The 23,152-nt window shown below is 45.8% G+C and overlaps 1 protein-coding gene and 1 non-coding gene across 2 annotated transcripts in view; both read right to left on the bottom strand.

The window, feature by feature from the left end:
- The window catches only part of LOC120363119 (phospholipid phosphatase 2-like), a 250,173-nt gene that overhangs the window by 61,770 nt on the left and 165,251 nt on the right, over window positions 1-23,152 (bottom strand). The window lies entirely within an intron of this gene.
- LOC141583815 (U4 spliceosomal RNA) lies at window positions 10,332-10,472 on the bottom strand. Its single transcript, XR_012516710.1, has one exon. It is a non-coding gene; the product is annotated as a U4 spliceosomal RNA (small nuclear RNA).

The raw sequence follows: 23,152 nt of genomic DNA, 5'->3' as shown, positions 1-23,152 counted from the left end.
CCTTTTAGTACTGCTCGGTTTGTTCTCAACCTGCAGTTGGCTGGGCTAACATCCAATGCTTGGTAGGGTAGGTGTATTACATGCATTTGCAGACTGAGTAGGGTGGCTCACACATGTAATCCCTACACTTTGGAAGGCTGAGGTGGGCAGATTGCCTAAGCTCAGGAGCTCAAGACCAGCCTGGACAACTGGGTGAAACCCTGTCTCTACTAAAAATACAAAAATTAGCTAGGTGTGGTAAGGTGCTTGTAGTCTCAGCTACCCGGTAGGCTGAGGCAGGAGAATCACTTGAACCCGGGAGGCAGAAGTTGCAGGCAGTGAGCCAAGATGGAATCACTGCACTGCAGCCCGGGCAACAGAGCCAGAATCTACCTCCAAAAATAAAAATAAAAATAAATATGACAGGTACAGTGGCTCAAGCCTGTAATCCCAGCACTTTGGGCAGCTGAGGCAGGTGGATCACGAGGTCAAGAGAACGAGACCATTCCGGTCAACATGGTGAAACCCCGTCTCTACTAAAGATACAAAAAATCATCTGGGCATGGTGGCACGTGCCTGTAATCCCAGCTACTCAGGAGGCTGAGGCAGGAGAATTGCCTGAACCCAGGAGGCGGAGGTTGCGGTGAGCCGAGATCGCGCCATTGTACTCCAGCCTGAGTAACGAGAGTGAAACTCCGTCTCAAAAAAAAAAACAACAACAAATTACCCTGCCTCAGGTATTGTGTTACAGAAGCACAAAATGGACTAAGACGCAAATGTGGGAAACAACTCTCTGAAGGTGTAGCGAAAACGGTACTGACCTAAGTCTCTTTAACAATGAACAGAATCTGTAGGCTGAAGGAAAATAAACTATACTTTATCATTGGATTCCATTTTATAAAGTTCTTTCCAACAGGGTAATGGTGAACAATTGTAAAACCACAGTATCTGTATCTGGAATCAAACAATGAGTTATATAAGTCACAGATGGTAGGAACCAGGTCCCTCACTGTTGAAGTGGGAGGTTATAAATTAGCAAGGGTAGAAGGGTAGATTCATGTGATAGTAGATCAGAGGTGAAGACATCAACATAAACTTGTGTTTAGTTTAATACAGATACATGCAGTTCCACATCGAAACCTTCCTAACTAGGTGTGTATAGGTAGGTGACATACACACACATACTTCCTAGCATTGCTAATGAGAGACTAGACACAATGTGCTGACTCAGCAGCCAGATACAAGTTTTCCTACCATTCTGAAAGGAATCAGGCTCATTGAAGAAATGTCTGATACTAGAAGTGGGACAGTAAATATATGAGCCAGGATAATGTTGAAGTATCAGAAAGTAAGTACTAAAAAAAAAATTGAAATATATCAGCCGGGTGCAGTGGCTCAAGCCTGTAATCCCAGCACTTTGGGAGGCCGAGGCGGGTGGATCACAAGGTTAAGAGATCGAGACCATCCTGGTCAACATGGTGAAACCCCGTCTCTACTAAAAATACTAGAAATTAGCTGGGCATGGTGGCACATGCCTGTAATCCCAGCTACTCAGGAAGCTGAGGCAGGAGAATTGCCTGAACCCAGGAGGAGGAGGTTGCGGTGAGCCGAGATCGCGCCATTGCACTCCAGCCTGGGTAACAAGAGTGAAACTCCGTCTCAAAAAAAAAAAAATTGAAATATGTCAAAGGAAAATTGGAGCCAATAAAAAGAGCTACCGCTGGCCAACACAGGAATGAACTATTCAACATACTGCTCCAGTGTTTAATACTAACTAAAGCTTCAAGTAATTATCTGTGTGTCTCCATTTGTATGGGTAGGTGAATAAGCAAATGGAGTTGAATAGAAATCTCCTTTGCAAAAGAATTCCAAATACTTAATGTAGACACTCAGCCATCAAGAAGGTGGAACTAACGCCTCACTCCTTGAGTATGGGCTTTACATATGTGTGAACTTATTTTTCACATTTTTTTCTTGTGCTGTGGATATGTCCTGGGTTCATTCTCTAAAATGCTGTTCACCTTAGACTAGGAAAAAAAATAACCTTACAGATTCTATTTCAATTCATGGATATTTTAACAAGAGTGACTTTGTAAAAATATGTTTCAATGGCTGATTGACTCATTGTGACTGGATCACTTATTCCAAATATTTCTTGTCTGTTTTTTCCAGTGTCTACCTTTTAGCCATAATACACCAGAATCAAATATTGGCCACTGGGAAAAAGTATTTAAAGAAAAAAAGAATGTGAACTGAACTTGTTACCATGATAATTCAATGTCTCACCGCAACACTTCCTAAAACAGAAAAGTTTAAAAGGATATTTAAAGTCAATTTCCTCAATAGGGCTTTGCAGAAAATGAGGAATCTAGAGAAACAAAATTGACAGGACACCCTATGGGTGATTTTAGATGTTTCTATGTTTTATAGGGAAAAAATACTTTACATTTAAAATAATCACAAAGAATTATTGGAAACCCAAACTCTGGAATGTTTCCAAATTTAGTTGAACTTCTATGCAATTATTTAGCTAGTCATTGTCTGGCCTGCCTGGACCACTTGTTTGCTGAGACCCCAGGAATAAAGCCAATTGAGCCAGATAGAGCCGAATGGACAGGATGTTCAGGCTTTATTGGAAAAATCCCCGGGCGGACTGACTGGACCCGTACAGCAGGGGAGAGTCAGCAGTCTCGCGCTGGTTTTCTTTGTTCTGTGATTTTTATAGAGGTGGGGGAACCGGGAAGTGGAGGAGCTGATGCGGCAGATGGTGATTGGTCAGTTTGACCATCAGGCGGGAAGTCAGCGAAGGGCTGATGAGGCGGTCGGTGATTGGTCTGATCGGTTGCTGGGCAGAAGGTCGCTGAGTCACCCAGGGTTGTTTGTGCTTGGGGCTAGGGTAAGATAAAGGATTTCCACATGGTGAGGTTAGGTATTTTCCACGTGGCTGGGGCCTGGGTGGGAGCAAGAGGGGATTCAAGGGTTCTCTGCCAGACGGTCATGAAGTTGATACTTTTAAAAAATCTCTGCCTTATTTGTGTAATAAAATACACAATGAATAATTAATGCTCATAGGAAAACACGTTTGACCTTGTAAAAAGAAAATCAATCTTGGGGAACCAAAATCACTACGCTAAAGGGAAAAGTCAAGCTGGGGACTGCTTAGGGCAAACCTGCCTCCCCTTCTATCCAAAGTCACTCATTCGCTCACCAACATAAATGCATATCTGATTGCCTCATTTGGAAAGGGTAATCAGCAACTCAAAAGAATGAAACCATTCATTGTTATCTACCTATGATCTGGAAGCCCCCTGTCTGGCCTTCTCTGAGTTGTCTCACCTTTCTGGACTGAACCAATGTACATCTTACACATAATGATTGAAGTCTCATGTCTCTCTGAAATGTATAAAACCAAGCTGTGCTCCTCCCACCTGGGGCACATGTTGTCACGACCTCATGAGGATACATCACAGGGGCGGGGATCCTCAAACTTGGCAAAATTAACTCCCTAAGAAATCTAAGACCTGTCTCAGATTTTTGGGGTTCATACATGTAATGTAGGTTGTTAATGTTTGTAAAACACACATTATTCTATGTACTATTAAAACTATACTGCCAATTAACCTTAGACTTTCTCAAAAAAATAAAAATGTTGAGGTACAAATAATATATTTAAACTTAAATCATGTTGCAAGTTTTCATATGCCTACATTTTATTTAATATGCCTGTTTTGACTACTTTAATGCTGTAAGGAAAATGAGTAATTAAAACATGAATAAAAGTGTTTACAGGGGGTGGACATGTTTCCTCCAGCCTCAGGATATGGGTGACTTGAAAGGCAACTGCCCATCCTGAGCTTTTATCCCAGCTGTCCTGATGGTGGCTCTAAGTGTTTCTCCTTTCTCTATATGAAGACCTCACCCCAAAAACAAACCCAAATCTTACAATACATTAGGGCACGCTAAGATGATGAGCAGCCAAAGCCTCAGGCAAGAGATATTTCTGAAAACAAGACTTGTAGATATAATGTGTGGAAGTAAAGCCAGTGTCAGAGTTCCTTCCTCTGCACACGGGGAGCAGACAGGAAGCTTTTGCCTCACCTTCCTCACGTGGCCTGCAGCCATGTCTCCCCAGGCCAGACTTGAGGAGAACAAAACTTTGGTCATCACTGTGGACACGCTACCAGGTGCTCCAAAGCCATAGCCTCTCCTCAGGTGGGTCCTGAGGAGAACAAAGCTCTGCTTCTAATCCTAACCTCATCCCTAGACTTTGACCCTGACCCTAAACCCTGATCCATACACTGGTCTATAATTCTGACCCTAACTTTGAAACTTTGACCCTGACTTTTATCTTGACCCTGACCTTGATCCCAACTCTAACCATACTTCCGGCCCTGACCCTGACCCAGACCCCAATTCTAACCCTATTATCACTACAATCTATCTCTAATCTTACCCTCTAGTGCCAAACAGCTGTACCCAAAAGCACTTTTTGATTATTTAACTTCTTTTCCTTGAATTCTCTAAGGACATCCTAAAGGAGATGTCATTATGTATTCTGCAGTCCCTGTGAGTGGTATGGCTTCAGATAAGAAGTTCTAACACTTTGCAAGACAGAAGAAGTGTGAAGCACTGGGTTGTCAGGAATGCATGCTGGCATTCACAATAGTCATTGGCGCTGTTCTCCACATATTTTCAGTTCATTTTTTTATCAACGCATTCTGACTGTTCCATCCCACCTACTTAAATGTTTGCATGGCCACGTGACTTCTTTTTTTTTTTTTTTTTTTTTTTTGCCATTGGAGGTTAGAAGACATAATATGCGACTTCTTCAGGAGAAATCTCCAAGAAACAGTTCTATCCAGCATGCTTTTTGTCTTTTCTAGAGCAATGGGGATCTTACTGATGGTACCTCCTTCAGCCTCGATTCCTGTGTTAGGACGACACAGCACAGAGCGACCACTCACCTGACCCATGATGAGATGCAAATAAATGAGGAAGAAGATTTTTGAGCCACTGAAACTAGGAGGTTGTTTGTCACCGTGGTTTAACCAGCCCCCACTGACTGATGCAGGGCTGAAGAATGAGTCAGAACTGGGTCTGGACATGTGAAGTGCACTCCTCCAGGCTAAGTAAAGTTCAAGTCTTGGTGCAAAGGTAACAGTGAGCACGATGTGTTATTAGCATGAGTGTGGGATACATAAGGTATGTCAGGTGAGAATAATGAGAGACTCAACGTTAAAAGACAGTGCCAGTTTGGACTGTGGAGAGATTCCAATGTCCTCCTTAGCATTTGAGACTGTGATGGCTGAACAAACTCATTAAGATCCCTAAATGAAGGCTTGGGATGAATATCCGAGGGTGTCTAATATACCAATTATTCATCCTAGAATGGGCAGAGTCCTTGACCCCACTCTAGGGAGACTTCCAAAAGAAAAAAGACCTGCATTTCTCCAACAACTCACACTGAGAGACTTTCCTGCACTTCTGAGCTGTGGCTATCACTCCTCACCTTTCATTCTGTCCTCGGTTTTGAGGAAACACCTTTAACTCTCTCTGACTTACAGGTTAACAAGTGGCCCTTATAATTCCCTCCAGAAATAGAAAAGACTAATGATGAGGGAGTCTGAGCTCACAGCAGCAAGCGGGCATGTGTGCTCAGCAGCCACGTGGCTCATCTGCTAGATTGCTACATACGATGTTCTGCAATGTTGCTTAACACAACGGGACTCTCTCGCGACTCAGAAGGTTTAATTGCTCACCTGCTTCTTTTTCTGCCCTCTTGGGCTCCTAAAATGAAAAGACCTTTAGGCTGATACAGTGAGTCAAAGGAGTGCCAACCGTATCACAGCAAAATAAAGATCCCTAAAAAATCCCTGGCCTAAGATGACAGCCTTGGCTGGGTAAGTCTGAATGTGCTCACAGTGGACATGGGAGCGTGAAGGTGGTCAAAATGTTCACATTAAAGAACTTCCGCACAGACTGCAAGAAAAGAGGGAGGAATGGAGGTGGCAGCACGAGTCCCTAAAATAATAGCAGATGTTTTGAGATCAGTTATATTCTTTCAGACAAAAATTAGAGACAGAAACCAAAGTTTAGCCTGAAGCGACAATTAACTGGGCAATGAGCCAGAGGCACATGTGGCGTAGACAGATTTAAGTGTTCTCCCTTATAGTAATATAAATACTAAATTGATGTCATATAAATATAAACACTTGGGTCTACAGTAGTTTTAAAGATCTCACAAATGGGTTTGGCTTTTTTTTTTTTTTTTTTTTTTTTTTTTTTTTTTTTTTTTGAGATGGAGTTTCACTCTTGTTACCCAGGCTGGAGTGCAATGGTGCGATCTCGACTCACTGCAACCTCCGCCTCCTTGGTTCAAACAATTCTGCCTCTGCTTCCCTAGTAGCTGGGACTACAGGTGTGCGCCACCATGCCCAGCTAATTTTTTTTATTTTTAGTAGAGATGGGGTTTCACCATGTTGACCAGGATGGTCTCGATCTCTTGACCTCGTGATCCACCCGCCTTGGCCTCCCAAAGTGCTGGGATTACAGGATTGAGCCACCGCACCCAGCCCGGGTTTGGCTTTTGAAGGTTAGCACTGATGGTCCACAAAATTCATTTCGTTCCAGAGAGAGAAAGAGCAGAATTTCTTGGGTCCCTTCAGGAAGGCATCTGGCTTTGCCTCTCCTTGTATGTTTGAACTATGCATACGGCAGAAGAAGACAGAATTTCACAGATTTAAGGTGTGAAAAGTCCCTGGGTGCTTTAAGAAGCCTGGAATTCTTGGAAAAATAAGTTTGTCGAGACAAAATGAGTTGGAGAAGGTTGTTATTGAAGTGAAGCAGAATTGCTGTTAGTAATCTGCTTATTATCCTCACCCTCACCCCCTTAACCTCTAACCCTAAACATAACCCTACCCCAATCTCTCATCCTACTCTTTAACCCTGACCCTTGACCCTTGACCCCAACCCCAAAACCCCAACACCGACCCTAAACTTAACCCCTAACCCTACCACTAACCTTAACCCTTTACATCTGCCCAGATTCTCCAGCAGAAGCAGGGACCCTTGGCTCCCAGCTGTGCACCACTCCACCTGGCACAGGACTCTGTAGCAGTCCCCAAAGAGGCACCTGAAAGTCCACTGTGCCAGCCATGCAGTGGAAGCCCAGGGTGTATTCTCACCTCCAGAACCAGGGCCCAGTGCCTGCATCACGCTGATCATGGATGAAGTGAGCTGGGATACCCAAGGTCTTCATAAGACCAAGGCTCTCTCATACCTCTGTTATACTGGACTGAGCACAGAAAGTCAACACCAAGACAAAACTATGCCAAATTACATGGTTTATTATGCCAGCGACCACGGAGGACTCACGTCTCTCTAACCTGTGGCAATGAAAGGAGGGTGACAAGACCTTTCTATGCCCACCTTTGGGGGTGAGAGTGTGGGGCAGGGGTGGAGGTGAAGGGATTCAGACATTCTGAGGGCCAGAGGACTTGTTGTCACTTTGATTGTTACCTAAGTGGCTTACAGAAGTCAAGATAAGCATTAGTTTGCACATTGTCTGAGTTAAGGTAGAAATAACAGATCTTACTCACTTATTACAAGCTGCAGGAGCCAGGATGGAATTAGATGGGGATGCTTATTCTGGTTATTACCGGTAAGCAAAGACTAGCAACTCTGGCAGTTACTGATAAGCAGCTTTACCTTTTGCATTTTGCAAAGTAAACTAGCAGCTGTATTTACAGAGGCCAAGGCCCGCAGTCACTGTGAGGAGAATGGGGCAGCCTTTACAACTTATTTTTGAAAATCAGCTTTTTCTTTTATACAATGGTGTTGTTTAGGCTCTAATTCTAGGCCACCACACCTCCTGTCACAGAGCGAGACGCAGACCCAGCAGCACGGCACGCCCCCTCCTTCCCTCCGCGGCAGCTCGGCAACCTTCCAAGTAAGTGGCCTTCCCTGATGACACTCCAAGCACAAAGCACTGGACTTTCACACAGTGAGGCTGCACACATTATTCTGTGTAGATGCCCACTTAGGCCGCTGGGAGAAAGGGTGGTAGAGGGACTCTCATGTTGCCCTGTGGTATGCATGCTCTGGTTTGTACGACTGCAAGCCATTTATGAGAAACTCAAGCTGAAACACTACTTGTTTCCAATGTTTTGTCGGCAGAGGATTTACAATGTACGCTCCCAAACAAGCTAGCCACAGAGCACACTGACTAATTCCCCTCTTAAGTCGCCCTGAGGGCCTCCGCATCAGTCCTAGAATTGGAAGATTGGTGGAGAAGAACTGGGATGTTGAGGGGTACTGGATACTTGCTGGACACCAGCCTCCCCTCACCTAAGCTTACAGACAGCCCAGATCCCGCCTGATAAATCAGACATTTTAACACACACAGCTGTCGATAGCAGGACTTACAGATGCAAAACTATAAGGCAAAGGATTGTCTCAACTCCTTGGTGTCTCAAGGAACTAAAACACTGCCTAGCACAGGTGCACCATCAGCCTTATCACTAAATACTCCTCTATATTTTATTCATCTTTGATTGTGGAAGTGATGTGATAAACACAATGGACTAACGATCTCTGAGATCTCTTCACGGGATCCTATCTGGGGGACCCCCAGATCTGCCAACACAGAGAAGGCATCCATAGACATGTGCAGGACAGAGGCCAGATAAAACTGTCTGTCAGCCTCAAAGTGGCCTGGCAGTCACAGGAACGGCCACGTGGGGTCTGGCCCATACAAGGAGTCAGGCTTTCAGCTTGAGGCACCCCACTGCACCTACAAAACCAAGTTGTGCCTAACAAAGAAGAATCAGCCAGCCTACTCTCCCTAATGAAAGATTCTCCCCGGGGCCCAAAAACTTGGGGGTAACTCCTCCCTCCTCAGGCTTGGTCCCAAGGTACAAGACCACATGCACCAGCAGCATGGGTCAGCAAGTGAGTAGAAGCCAGAAAAGGGCAGGCCGGAAGACAAGGAGCCCCTGAAGATCAGGATAGAGGCCGTCTAGGTACCACGAAGCAGTTACATCAGACTGGAACACGTCCCATTTACAGGAGACTAGAAAACCCCCACCTCACCCTCACTTGGGGCTGACACTGTTTTAGGCCTCAGCCCATCTGCAGCCAGGCGCTCATGAAAACAGCATGTTGCTCCACACCACCTCAAGCTGTTTGCTGGCGCTCTCAGGGTTCGAACCAATAATAGAGCATTGAGCCTAATATCCCAGGTGGTAATCCAAGAGCGATATCTGTGTGACACCCCTCCTCCTCCACCCTCCATATCCAAGCGACACCCCTCCTCCTCCACCCTCCATATCCAAGCGACACCCCTCCTCCTCCACCCTCCATATCCAAGCGACACCCCTCTCCTCCACCCTCCATATCCAAGCGACACCCCTCCTCCTCCACCCTCCATATCCAAGCGACACCCCTCCTCCTCCACCCTCCATATCCAAGCGACACCCCTCCTCCTCCACCCGCCATATCCAAGCGACACCCCTCCTCCTCCACCCTCCATATCCAAGCGACACCCCTCCTCCTCCACCCTCCATATCCAAGCGACACCCCTCCTCCTCCACCCTCCATGTCCAAGCGATCACCAAGGATACAAGCCGGCCAAGCAAGGTAGCTCACACCTGTAAGCCCAGTACTTTAGGCAGCTGAGGCATGTGGATCACCTGACGTCAAGAGTTCGAGACTGCTCTGGCCAACACTGGAAAACACTGTCTCTACTAGAAATTCAAAAATCAGCCAGGCGTGGTGGCAGGTGCTTGTAATCCCAGCTACTCGGGAGGCTGAGGCAGGAGAATCACTTGAACCTTGGAGTCACAGGAGGCAGTGATTTGAGATCACACCATTTCCCTCCAGCCTGGGCAACAGAGCAAGACTCTGTCTCAAAAAAAAAAAGAAAGAAAGAAAGAAAGAAAGAAAACAAAAGAATTAGTATAGTTTTGTCACCAGCAAAGGGGTCTTGTCCCAGACCCCAACAACAGGATTTTGAATCTCACACGAAATGGAATTTATGGTGACCCGCAGAGTCTAGTGACAGTAAGAGAGTTTATTAGCCACTACTAAGTGACAGAGCAGGGAGTTCTCAGAAAGCAAGAGGAGGAACGCACCTGTTTCAAAGAAAAGAAATTTTTTTTTGAGATGGAGTTTTATTCTAGTCACAATGACACGATCTCAGCTCCCTACAACCTCTGCTTCTTGGGTTTAAGAACTCTTCTGCCTCAACCTCCCAAGTAGCTGGGATTACAGATGTGCACCACCACACCCGGCTAATTTTTTTGTATTTCTATTCCATTTTAATTTATTTTTGTTATTTAATTTATTTTATTCCATCCCCATAGAGACTGCCAAAAATTGCCAATGCTGACTACATTTCCAGTCATCATGGCGGGGTATTGGGAAAAGTTTTCAATTAGCAATAATCGCTCCTTGGATAAACCTCATTGGCTACGATACTGCCACTGTGCAAAGCTATATTTTTGTATTTTTAGTAGAGACTGGGTTTCACCATGTTGGCCATGCTGCTGTCCAACTCCTGGCCTCAAGTGATCTGCCCTCCTTGTCCTCCCAGAGTGCTGGGATTAAGTAATCACACCTGTGATGCCAGCACATTAATGTACAAATAGGATTACTTAATGTTTGTTTATATGGGTTATTAAGAACAGTGTTGTCTCTTATAAAGGATTGTGATCAGTTTGTGTCAGGCTATTAGTATTGTTAGTTTTCTCTGTCACTATTGATTTTAACAATAATTTGTGAGTGTACTATTATCTTTAAAGTAAAACTTATTTTTAAATTAAGAATGCTTTTTGCTTAAAGTATTGGTATATATTTATAAGTTTTGGGTTTTTATTTAGTTATTAACTTGTTCCTGCAACCATAAATATTTTATAACCAAAGGTGCTCAATCCCTAAATATATAATCCAACAAATTTAACGTGTGTGTGTGTGTGTGTGTGAGAGAGAGAGAGAGAGAGAGTCTCACTCTGTCTCCCAGACTTGAGTGCAGTGGTGTGATCATGGCTGGCTCACTGCGGCCTCAAACTCCTGGGCTCAAGCGATCCTCCCACCTCAGCCTCCTGGGTAGCTGGGACCACAGGCACGAGCCACCACGCCAGCTAATTTTTATATTTTTTGCAGACATGGGGATCTCGCTATTTTCCCAGACTGGTCTTGAACTCCTGATCTCAAGTGATCCTCTCACCTTGGCCTTCCAGAGTGCTGGGATGACACTCGTGAGCCCTGCACCCTGCCCAGATTTAGCTTTTTCTAAAGCTTTTATTTAAAATAAAGTCACTGTGGTTAAGATGCCTCTGACGGTTTTGCATTTTAAGTGCAAAGACTATGTTGAGTGAATTTTTCCATCAGTTGTAAAACGTGCATCCATGTTTATCTCATTCCTATGGTTTCCAGTTAATTGTCCCTTCTTCCTTTTTGGAAACACACAGGCTAGTGGGCTCCATGTCAGTTTGCATTTCCAGAAGGAGGGCGCCGAACACTCCGCGCTCCGACTTCAAGTGGTGCAGCGGGACGGCCACCAGAGGGCGCGCGGCCTCGGCCAGCGCTGTGAGCCTCCTGCCTGGGTGTGGTTGCTACTTCACCTCAGGATACCAGGTTTTGCTATTCTAACTAAGCTATTGTATAAACTCACTAAAGAAAACTTATCCAACCCTATTAATCCTAAATCCTTTCCTCACTCCTCCTTTTGCTCCTTAAAAAACAGCTCTCAAAGCAGCTCCCTCCCTAGCTCTCCCCAACCTGTCTCAACACTTTTTCATTCTATACTGCTAAAGTCCAGGGCTGTGTGGTCAGGATTCTCACGTAGGAGCCAGGCCCATGGCCTGAAGCCCTTTTATCCAAACAACTTAACTTCACAGCCCTGGGCAGGCCCTCATGACAACGTGCAACAGGAGCTGCTGCCCTGATACTCTTAGAATCCCTCAAAATCACAGGCTCCACCCCACTTACCCTTTAGCTGTCACCCTCTCCAAAGTTTTGTCTTTACACCTCACACACTTACCTTCAGCCCCTCGCCTTTTCCAGCTTTAAGCAGTCGCCCCTACTGCTTAAACCACACCTCAAAAAGTCTGTTTCTGTTATTCCTAACTGATCCCAAATTCACGGCACTCATTTACCTTTACATGCCCTGCTTTTCTTTAAGTTGCCGGTTTACACGTTTCCTCCAGGCAATTACAGCTGACATTTCACTCTTCATCTGGCTCCCGTTCTCTTCTCAAACACAATCTTGTTAATGAAAGTGAGCAATTGCTTATAGATACCTCACGCTTCCTCACACGCCATGAAAACAAAAGCTCTCCCTCCACAGTTACCCCACCGAGCCCTGTAACAGCAGCAGCACTTGCTGGTTCCCTTGGCTTTCGGGTTCAAAGCTCCAGAAAAAATGTTGTTTTTATGTAAAGCAGCCTGGCCTTGTATTTAATGCCATCAATAAATGAAGAGACAGAACCCAAAAGCGCACGAATCAGGCAAATGGTTATTCTGGACCTGGCTGGATGGGTTGGACGCTGCCTAACTGTAGTCATGGCTTCTTCCAATCCTTACTCCTTTAAACCCATCTTTCTTCTTCTCCTGTTCAGACCCTGTATCTTCTGTTTAGTCTCCCAATTCATACAAAACCGCATCCAGGCGATCACAAGTTGGCAGATGCTGCTCTGGACGACCCACAGAACCGCGCAGTGCCTCTAAGTCCCCCAGCAGCTTAAGCGTTCGTAAGGCAGAACGTATTGTCCAGACCTTCCTTATTTGCATACCTGTCCTGTTCCCATTTCCAGCCTGTCTCCCCCGCTCAAAAAAAAAATATTTTACGTGCCCCCACAGTCCCCTGTCAGGCACGTCTGCTCACCCCCTCTTCTCTAATTCTTTCTCTCTATATATAAAAAGACAGGTATGTCAGGTCTCCATGTGCAAGCCTGAAGTCCTGCCGGCCTGGGCTGATCATCTCCCACCCCCCCACCTGCATTTGTCATTGTCTCTGAGTGCCCAGCGGAGCTTCCCCAGGCAAGCCCCTCACCCAACCCTGCCATCTCAACTGTTCTTATGATAATGTGAATGCCTCTCACCCATCCTGTCATCTTAACTGCTCCTCTGCCTCACCCCCAGCCGCCACTGTAACTGAACTTGTGGTCATGTACACTCCTTGCCCCTACCCCACCGCTGTAACTGATCTTACTGTGACTTTCCACTGCCCGCCCCAAACCTGTAAAACCAACTCCCATCCCACTGCCCTTTGCTAACGCTCTTTTCAGCCATAGCTAACCTGCACCCAGGTGAATAAACAGCTACATTGCCCACACAAAGCCTGTCTGGGGAGTCTCTTCATTCAAACTGGGAATTTTCTTTTTTTTTTCTTTTTTTTTTTAAGGCGGAGTTTCACTCTTGTTACCCAGGCTAGAGTGCAATGGCGCAATCTCGGCTCACCGCAAACTCCACCTCCTGGGTTCAGGCAATTCTCCTGCCTCAGCCTCCTGAGTAGCTGGGATTACAGGCACGTGCCACCATGCCCAGCAAATTTTTTGTACTTTTAGTAGAGACGAGGTTTCACCATGTTGACCAGGATGGTCTCGATCTCTTGACCTCGTGATCCACCCGCCTCGGCCTCCCAAAGTGCTGGGATTACAGGCGTGAGCCACCGCGCCCAGCACAAAGCGAGAATTTTCAACACCCGGGAAGCGGAAGTTGTAGTGAGCTGAGATCGCTCCACTGCACTCCAGCCTGGACAACAGAGTGAGATTCCATCTCAAAAATAAAAATAAAAGACAAAGGTTATGAGGCTAGTGGAGACTGTGACCAAGCACATGACCCAAGCTTTGTCAGCAGGAGCTGAATTGGAACTAGGTTCTCACGTTCACAGGGTGCGATGACGGCCTCCTGATTACAAGATCCAAAGTGTGACTGGCACTTCCGTTAACATGTACAGATGTTTGTCTGCAATCTATGTGTGAGCATTTTCATGCATCAAATCTTGCCAGGAGTCTCTCATATTATCTTTTATTATAGTCACAAAATTCTGTGCTCTTCAGTATAAATACTTGCCCTTTTATAATTGAACACTGGGGATGCAAGTGATTTTCCAAACAGCCAGCAGCTAAAATATTCCAAATGTGGTTTTCACCATGCGTTGGGATTTACTCGGGGTGGCTGGCAAAATAGAAGGAAAATATTAGGAAAAGTTAGAAATTTATAGTCTCAAACCTTTTGGCAAACCGAAAGGTTTTAATGGAATGGGCTAAAGGCAACCAGTTCTTTACACTAAAATTTTAGCATGAAATTCGTAAAAGTCATAGGGTGAAAGATAGGGACAATCAAGCTTCCCCAGTGGCCTGTTTACCCACATCCCTTTGTCTCTATTCTAACTGTTCACTCATGTAAACCCTATGCTGAACAGCCCTCTCAGCAAGAGGTCAAAGGGGAATTACACGTGAAGGGTGTTTTCTCTGGGCCCAAAACCAAAAGCTTTTATCATTCAAAACCACTCTTTCAACCATGTTAATTATCTACCAAGTGTGTTAACTTAAAACTTCTGTTATTCAGTCTATACCAAATAAATATAAGAAGGTACAGGGAGTCACAGCCGGGTTTGCTAAACCGCCCTCTAAAGAAAGTGAACAAACAGCCCCACCCCATTCAAAATCACTGTACTGGTTGTGAGTGCATTCATTCATCTGTGCCTAAGTCAGGGTCTGCAAACCAAACCTCCACAGGTAGTGTGGCTGTTTTATTGTTTGAATTCATGTTGTGTGACACGAGCATATATCTCTCTCAGCTTCACTCCCACCTGAGAGGCAGCCGGGCTAACAATACCACCAGGAGCAAGTCTTGAAGGAGAAGAAAACACATGGCAGGATGTGACATTCTGAAGTGCCAGGACTTTTGGGGAACTAAAGTTTCTGAAGGTGGCAGTTTGTGTCTCCATCTCCATGGGGTCCAGAATTTGCTGCACAGCAGGAGGTGACAGGGAGCCACTGGATTTTTGGGTGATGTTAATACTGAACATGTGCCTGCTCTAAGCTCTGAAAGTCACACCCTCCCTGGATATTTCTTTTTTTTTTTTTGAGATGGAGTCTTGCTGTTGCCCAGGCTGAAGTGCAGTGGTGCAATCTCAGCTCACTGCAACCTCCACCACCTGGGTTCAAATGATTCTCCTGCCTCAACCCCCTGAGTAGCTGGGACTACAGCGACATACCACCACACCAGCTAACTTTTGTATTTTTAGTAGAGACGGGGTTTCACCATGTTGGCCAGGCTGGTCTTGAACTCCTGACCTCGTGACCCACCCACCTCAGCCTCCCAAAGTGCTGGGATTACAGGTATGAGCCAATGCCAGACCTTTTTTTCTTTTCTTTTTTTTTTAAGATAGAGTCTTGCTATGTCACCCAGGCTGGAGTGCAGTGGCATGATCTCAGCTCAGTGCTGCAACCTCTACCTCCTGTGTTCAAGCAATTCTCCTGCCTCAGCCTCCTGAGTAGCTGGGACTATGTGTGCCACTATTCCTGGCTAATTTTTGTATTTTTAGTAGAGACAGGGTTTCACCATGTTGGCCGGGCTAGTCTCAAACTCCTGACCTCAGGTAAACCACCTGCCTCAGCCTCCCAAGGTGCTGGGACTACAGGCATGAGCCACCATCCCTGGCCCTTCCCTGCATCTCAATGTCCACAAATATTATACATCATCTGCTTAACTGTCTAGGATTTTCAACTAATTGTTAGGTAGAAAGAGCCCATTCCCCATATCCGGGACCCACATCCAGCAGGCCGCCTCCGGAGGTTAGTCTGCCCAGCAACAGGACTAGCCCATCCCCCTTGCCACAGGGCTCTTCCTTCTTCTTTGCTACCTAGCCCATCCCCCTTGCCACATGGCTCTTCCTTCTTCTTTGCTTAACCTCCACCAATCACTCCATGACACCTCACCTGTACGGGCTACCTCTAGAGTTCAGCCTTCCCAGCAACAAGGCAAGCCAATCATCTCCCACTTTAGCCCGCCAAAGCTTAAACCAATCCCTGCACGCCACAATATTCCCCCTCCGCCCATGTCCAACCGCCACCAATCACTTCACAACACCTCGCCTAAGCAGGCCGCCTCCCTATAAAAACCCTCTCCGGCAGCTGCTGGGTGCAGCTCTTCCCTCTCCCGCTCGAGTTGCCCGCAAACCCCAATAAACCTGGACTCGGCTTAACAACTCCTCGCTCTCATTTGCTTTGGGAAGGGTCTCTGTGGGTCGCACACTAATTGTCCAATGTCTAGATGAAGGTGCTTTCAAATATTTATAATAGATCAGGATGTGGACTAGGATGTTTTATCAATTAATTGGTAGATTCCAAAAATGTAAATCTTTGAATCTGAAATAGGGCTGGAGAACTTAGCAAGGTAATATCAATTCCACATGAGCCTTTGAAGATCAGTTGTGCCATCTGCCTCACAGGAAGCATTGGCATGTGACATTTCCTTACTAACATGGACTTTAATTTTATTTAGCTACTGTTCTTTTGATTGATGATTTGAAAACCATTTTGTCTTTCAAAAAACCATACTAGCCAGGCACGGTGGCTGATGACTATAATCCCAGCACTTTCGGAGGCCGAGGAAGGTGAATCACGAAGTCAGGAATTCGAGACCAGCCCAACCAACATGGCGAAACCCCGTCTCTACTACAAATACAAAAATTAGCTGGACGCGGTGGTGGATGCCTGTAATCCCAGCCACTAAGGAGGTTGAGGCAGGAGAATCGCTTGAACCCATGAGGCAGAGGTTGCAGTGAGCCAAGATTGTGCCACTGCACTCCAGCCTGGGTGACAGAGCAAGACTCTGTCTCAAAAAAACAAAACAAAACAAAACAAAACAAAACAAAAAAAAGTCTACCCATACTACTGGCCAGGTGCAGGGGCTCACGCTTGTAATTCCAGCACTCTGGGAGGCTAACAGGAGGACTGCTTGAGACCGGGAATTCAAGACCAGCCTGGGCAACATGGCAGAACCCATCTCTACAAAAAAAAAAAAAAAAAAAAAAAAAAGAGAAAATGAGCCGGGTGTGGTGGCACACATCTGTACTTCCAGCTACTCGATAGCTTGGGGGCGGGAGGATTGCTTGAGCCTGGGAGGTCGAGGCTGCAGTGAGCAGTGATTGCACCACCGCACTCCATCCTGGGCAGTGGAGTGAGACCCTGTCTCAAAAAAGAAAAACACCCAAACCCCTCCAAAAGCATAGAACTGCCTTTCCTGTTAGATACGTCCACTGCTGTACATATTGCTCAGTTGTGATGACACGTTCCTCGTGTTGCATTTTGGATTCCCTGAGGTGTGGCCTATGGTGTGGCCCCAGACTCAGGAAACCCCTGAAGGAGGGAAGCACACCAGCTGCTGTAGCTGCATTGCCTGTCCACATGGGGTTTCCAGCCAGACAGGTGAGCACCTGCAGCGATGCCCTCCCATCCACACCTGTCATCCTTCCTGCCCTGATTCCAGGTGAGGGCAGAGGGCCTCGGAATTACAGATAAGTCATCTTTTTTTTTTTTGGAGATGGAGTTTCGCTCCTGTCACCTAGGCGGGAGTACAATGGTGTGACCTCGGCTTACTGCAACCTCCGCCTCTCAGGTTCAAGTGATTCTCCTGCCTCAGCCTCCCAAGTAGCTGGGATCACAGAAATGTACCACCACGCCCAGCTAATTTGGTATTTTGGGGGGGGGGTTTCTCCACATTGGTCAGGCTGGTCTCGAACACCTGACCTCAGGTGCTCCGCCCATCTGGGCCTCCCAAAGTGCTGGGATTACAGGTGTGAGCCACCACACCTGGCTACAATTAACTTTTTTGGACCTAATCAAAAGCTTGCAGGGAACAGAGGAACACTTGATTAATATAATCCAGTTGAGGCTGGGCGCGGTGGCTCATGTCTGGAATCCCCACACTTTGGGGGGCCGAGGCAGGCAGATCACAAGGTGAGGAGATTGAGACCAGCCTGACCAACACGGTGAAACCCCGTCTCTACTAAAAATACAAAAATTAGCCAGGCGTGGTGCCACATACCTATATCCCAGCTACTCAGGAGGCTGAGGCAGGAGAATCACTTGAAAACCTGCGAGGTGGAGGTTGGGGTGAGCCAAGATCACGCCACTGCCTGGGCAACACAGCAAGACTCCATCAAAAAAAAAAAAAAAAAGATAATCCAGTTGGATCTCAGAACAAACAGCTTTGTGGCATTTTAACTCATCCTGGTCCCTCTCCCACCGCCTAGACTGTGGTGGCCTGAGGGTAACAGACCACACACCCAGCACAGATTCCAAGAAGGGGTCTTATTTGCAACTGCGGACAGGGGTATGGCTCGAGGGCTGGCCTCGATCTCACCTGACTGGACATGCTCCCAGTGCCGAGGTGCTACCTGGAGGACATTTGCAGGAAACTATTTACAACAAATTTGTTAGTCTAGGCTGCCTGGGGCCACGAGAGCAGATGAGGCAAAAAACAGAGGAGCCAAACATCATAGGAGGAAAGGCCAGGGAATAAAACGCTCTGGGAAATGAAGGCTTGGAACCTACAAGACCAGAGTGGTGCAGGAGCTTGGAAGAGGCCTGCGAGGGCCCTGCACTCACTTCGGGCTGGCCTTCCAGCTCTGCACAAGCAGGACATGAAAGTGAAGGCAGAGAAAACCTGTTTCACAATGGAAGGGCTGACCCCACAGGCACTCAGACCCCTTCTACAAACTTGGGAGGGTGGTTGTGGGCTTTTGTTGTTGTTGTTGTTTTGGTTCCAGATGTTTCAAGACATTCATGTCCTATCACTAGCTGACCACCAGGCTAAAAGAACAGGAGGAGATGGCCACTCATCACAGTCAGAAAAGTCATTAAATAAATAACCACTGCAACAAACAGCAAGAACACACCCCGGGGAGGAGGGAGACTCCTATTTCCAGAGTGGCCACATTATAATATTCTAAACACACAGTTTAAAACAAAATAAAACAGGTAGGGCGTGGTGGCTCACGCCTGTGATCTCAGCACTTTGGGAGGCTGAGGTAGGCAGCTCACCTGAGGTCAGGAGTTCGAGACCAGCCTGGCCAACATGGCGAAACCGTTGAAGTATTTCAGTTCGAGATTAAAATAACACTAAGACAAAAGTATGCCAAATTGCAGGATCTTTATTGCTGGTGGCCAAGGAGGACTCACGTCTCTCCAACCCGTGGCTTCGAAAGGAGGGTGTCAAGACATTTTTATACCCATAAAACCACCTTGGGAGTGGGGGTGAGGAGCGGGGATGGGGATGAAGAGCTTCAGACATTCCGAGGGCTAGTGGATTCTGTAAATCACCTCCTGTATGGAGATGAGGGTGGGGGGCTCTGGACATTCCAAGGGCCAGGGGACTTCTGTCACTCCGATTGTTACTTAAGTGGTTTATAGAAGTCAAGATAAGTGTTAGTTTATACATTGTGAATTACAGACCTTAGTTACTTATTACAAGTGGCAGAAGCCAAGATGGCATGGGTTATGACTGCTTGCCTGTCACATTAGGGTCACAGAAAGCAGTTACTGATAAGCAAAAGGTAAGCAGCTTTACACAGTGGTCATTTTTCAGAGCAAGCTAACTATTCTTATTTACAGAAGCCAAGGCCAGTAGTCATTGTGGGAGAATGGGGCAGCCATTACAACTTAATTTTGGAAAACAGCCTTTTCTTGTATAAGATAGCATTGCTCAGGTTCTAACTCTATGCCAGCTATAGCACACCCTGTCTCTACTAAAAGTACAAAACTTGTCCAGGTGTGGTGGCGCATGCTTGTGATCCCAGCACTTAGGAGACTAAAGAAGAAGTGTTTAAACCCAGGAGGCGGAGGTCGCAGTGAACAAAGATTGCACCACTGCACTCCAGCCTGGGTGACAGAGTGAGACTCTGTCTCAAAAAAAAAAAAAAAGAAAAAGAAAATAGGTCAGTTAAAATTATTCAGCCGGACCAGGCACAGTGGCTTACATCTATCATCCCAACACTTTGGGAGGCTAAGGTGGGTGGGTCATCTGAGATCAGGAGTTCAAGACCAGCCTGGCCAACATGATGAAACCCCATCTGCACTAAAAATATAAAAAATTAGTTGGGTGTGGTGGCGCACCTGTAATTCCAGCTACTTGGGAGGCTGAGGAAGGAGAATCACTTGAACCCAGGAGACAGTGGTTGCACTGAGCCAAGATCATGCCACTGTACACTACAATCCAGCCTGAGTGACACAGTGAGATTCTGACTCAAAAAATAAAATAAATAAAAATAATAAAAATGAAAATACAAAAATTAGCCAAGTGTTGTGGTACACACCTGTAATTCAAGCTACTGGGGAGGCTCAGACAGGAGAATTGCTTGAACTCAGGAAGTGGAGGTTGCAGTGAGCTGAGATCGAACCACTGCACTCCAGCCTGGGCAACAGAGCCAGACTCTGTCTCAAAAAAAAAAGAGAGAAAAAGATGATTTAGCATGAATGGGCTCGGGGACTCACGCCTGTAATTCCAGCACTTTGGGAGGCTGAGGCGGAAGGATTGCTTGAGCCCAGGCATTCTAGACCAGCCTAGGCAACATGGTGAGACCCTATTTCTAAAAAAAAAAAAAAAAAAAAAAAAAAAATGTAAAAACAAGCCAGATGTGGTAATGTATGCCTGTAGTCCCAGCTACTTGGAAGGCAGAGATGATTGGAGCCCAGGAGTTCAAGTCCTGGGCAAGATAGCAAGACCCTCATCACTAAAAGAAAAAAAAAATTAAAGGCAAAAAAAAAAAAAAAAGACAGTGACAGCCAGGCGCGGTGGCTCACACCAGTAATCAGAGCATTTTGGGAGGCTGAGACAGGTGGATCACGAGGTCAAGAGATCGAGACCATCCTGGACAACATGGTGAAACCCCGTCTCTACTAAAAGTACAAAAATTAGCTGGACATGGTGGCGCACGCCTGTAGTCCCAGCTACTCAGGAGGCTGAGGCAGGAGAATTGCTTGAACCCAGGAGATGGAGGTTGTGGTGAGCCAAGATTGCACCATTGCACTCCAGCCTGGGTAACAAGAGTGAAACTCCGTCTCAAAAAAAAAAAAAAAAAAAGAAGACTGTGACAAGGAACTGAAAAAGGAAGACATAACCTAGGCAACCCTAAACAAAATGACAGAGGGCCTTCCTTATCAGTAATTACACTGACTATAAATAGATTAAACACTCCAGCTGAAAGTCAGAGATTCGTTAAATGCCTTAATTCAATAAAAAGATTAACATATGCTGGAAAAAAAACACAAAAAATAAAAAGCCAGAGATCTGGCTGGGCATGGTGACATACACCTATAATCCCAACAGTTTGGGAGGCCACAGAGGGTGGATCACTTGAGCTAAGGAGTTCAAGACCAGCCTGGGCAACATGGCAAAACCCTGTTTCTACAAAAAAAAAAAAAAAAACATAAATAAACACTAGCTGAATATGGTGGCCACTCGGGAGGCTGAGGTGGGAAGATGGCTTGGCTGGGAGTCCAAGGCTGCAGGGAGCTGAGATCACTGTCCTCCAGCCTGGGTGACAAAGTGAGCCTCTGTCTCAAAAAAATCAGAGACTGGATGATACACAAAAAGCACGGCCCAATTTTATGTGAGGTATAAGAGACTTACTTTACAGCCAGAGACGTAAACAGGTTGAAAGTACAAGATTGGGGAAAAAAATTCCATGCAAACAGTAACGAAAAGAGAGCCAGAATAGCTATATTAATATCAGACAAAATGGACATCAAGACAAAAATTGTTGAGACAAAACTAATTTGTATCATTCTATGATGATGAAAGGGTCAATCTATCAAAAAGATATAGCAATTATAAAGGTAAATGTAGTAAACCACAAAACTCCAAAATACAAAAAGCAAAAATGGACAGAACATTACAACATGAACTTCCAAAACACAAGAATGCACTAACTGTGTTCAATCAGTAAAAACATACAAAAACAATTTTGTTTTTATTCTTTTCACTTATCCTCTTTTTTTTTCATTTTATTTTTTTTTTCCTATAATTTTGAGCAAAACAAAAACAATTTTTGTATTTTTAGTAAAGATGGGATTTCTCTATGTTGATCAGGTTGGTCTCCAACTCCTGACCTCAAGTGATCTGCCCACCTCGGCCTCCCAAAGTGCTGGGATTACAAGTGTGAACCATCACGTCTGGCCAATTTTTTTTTTTTTTAGTCAGAGTCTCACTTTCTCACTCAGACTGGAGTGGAATGACACCATCTCGGCTCACTGTAGTCTCTGCCTCCCAGGTTCAACTGATTCTCTGCCTCGGCCTCCTGAGCATCTGGGATTAGAGGCATGCACCACTACACCTAGCTAATTTTTGTATTTTAAGTAGAGATGGGTTTTCACCATGTTGGCTGGGCTGGTCTCCAACTCCTGACCTCAGGTGATCTGCCCACCTCAGCCTCCCAAAGTGCTAGGATTACAGGTGTGAACCATCTTGCACAGCACACCCCCAACCCCAAATTTTTTTAATTAGAAAAAGAATCCAGGCACAGTGGCTCACGCCTGTAATCCCAGCACTTTGGGAGGCCAAGGTGGGCAGATAACCTGAGGTTAGTAGTTTGAGACCAGCCTGGCCAACATGGAGAAACCCCCTCTTTAGTAAAAAATACAAAATCAGCCAGGCACATTGGTGGGTGCCTGTAGTCCCAACTACTCAGGAGGCAGAGGCAGGAGAATTGCTTGAACTCAGGAGGCAGAGGTTGCGGTAAGCCAAGATCACACCATTGCACTCCAGTCTGGGCAACAAGAGCAAAACTCCATCTCAAAAATAAATACATAAATTAGAAAAAGAAAAAGAGAAGGCAGACACCAAAGACCACATAGTGCATGATTCTGTTTATATGAAACATTGAGAACAGGCAAATCTACAGACAGAAAATAGGATAGTGGCGGTTGCCAGGGGCTGGAGGAGGAGTGACAGCTAATGGGTACAAGGGTTCTTTGTTTCCTTTCCTTTCCTTTTTTTGAGACAGGGTCTCACTCAGTCACCCAGCCTGGGGTAGGCACAATCTTGGCTCACTGAAACCTCTAACTCCTGAGTTCAAGTGATGCTCCCCCCTCAGCCTCCCCAGTAGCTGGGACTGCAGGTGCATACCACCAGGTCTGGCTAATTTTTTTTTTTTTCTTTGAGA

Source organism: Saimiri boliviensis, chromosome 2, assembly GCF_048565385.1.
Source record: "Saimiri boliviensis isolate mSaiBol1 chromosome 2, mSaiBol1.pri, whole genome shotgun sequence".
Lineage (NCBI taxonomy): Eukaryota > Metazoa > Chordata > Mammalia > Primates > Cebidae > Saimiri > Saimiri boliviensis.
This window is presented reverse-complemented; position numbering and strand designations above follow the sequence as displayed.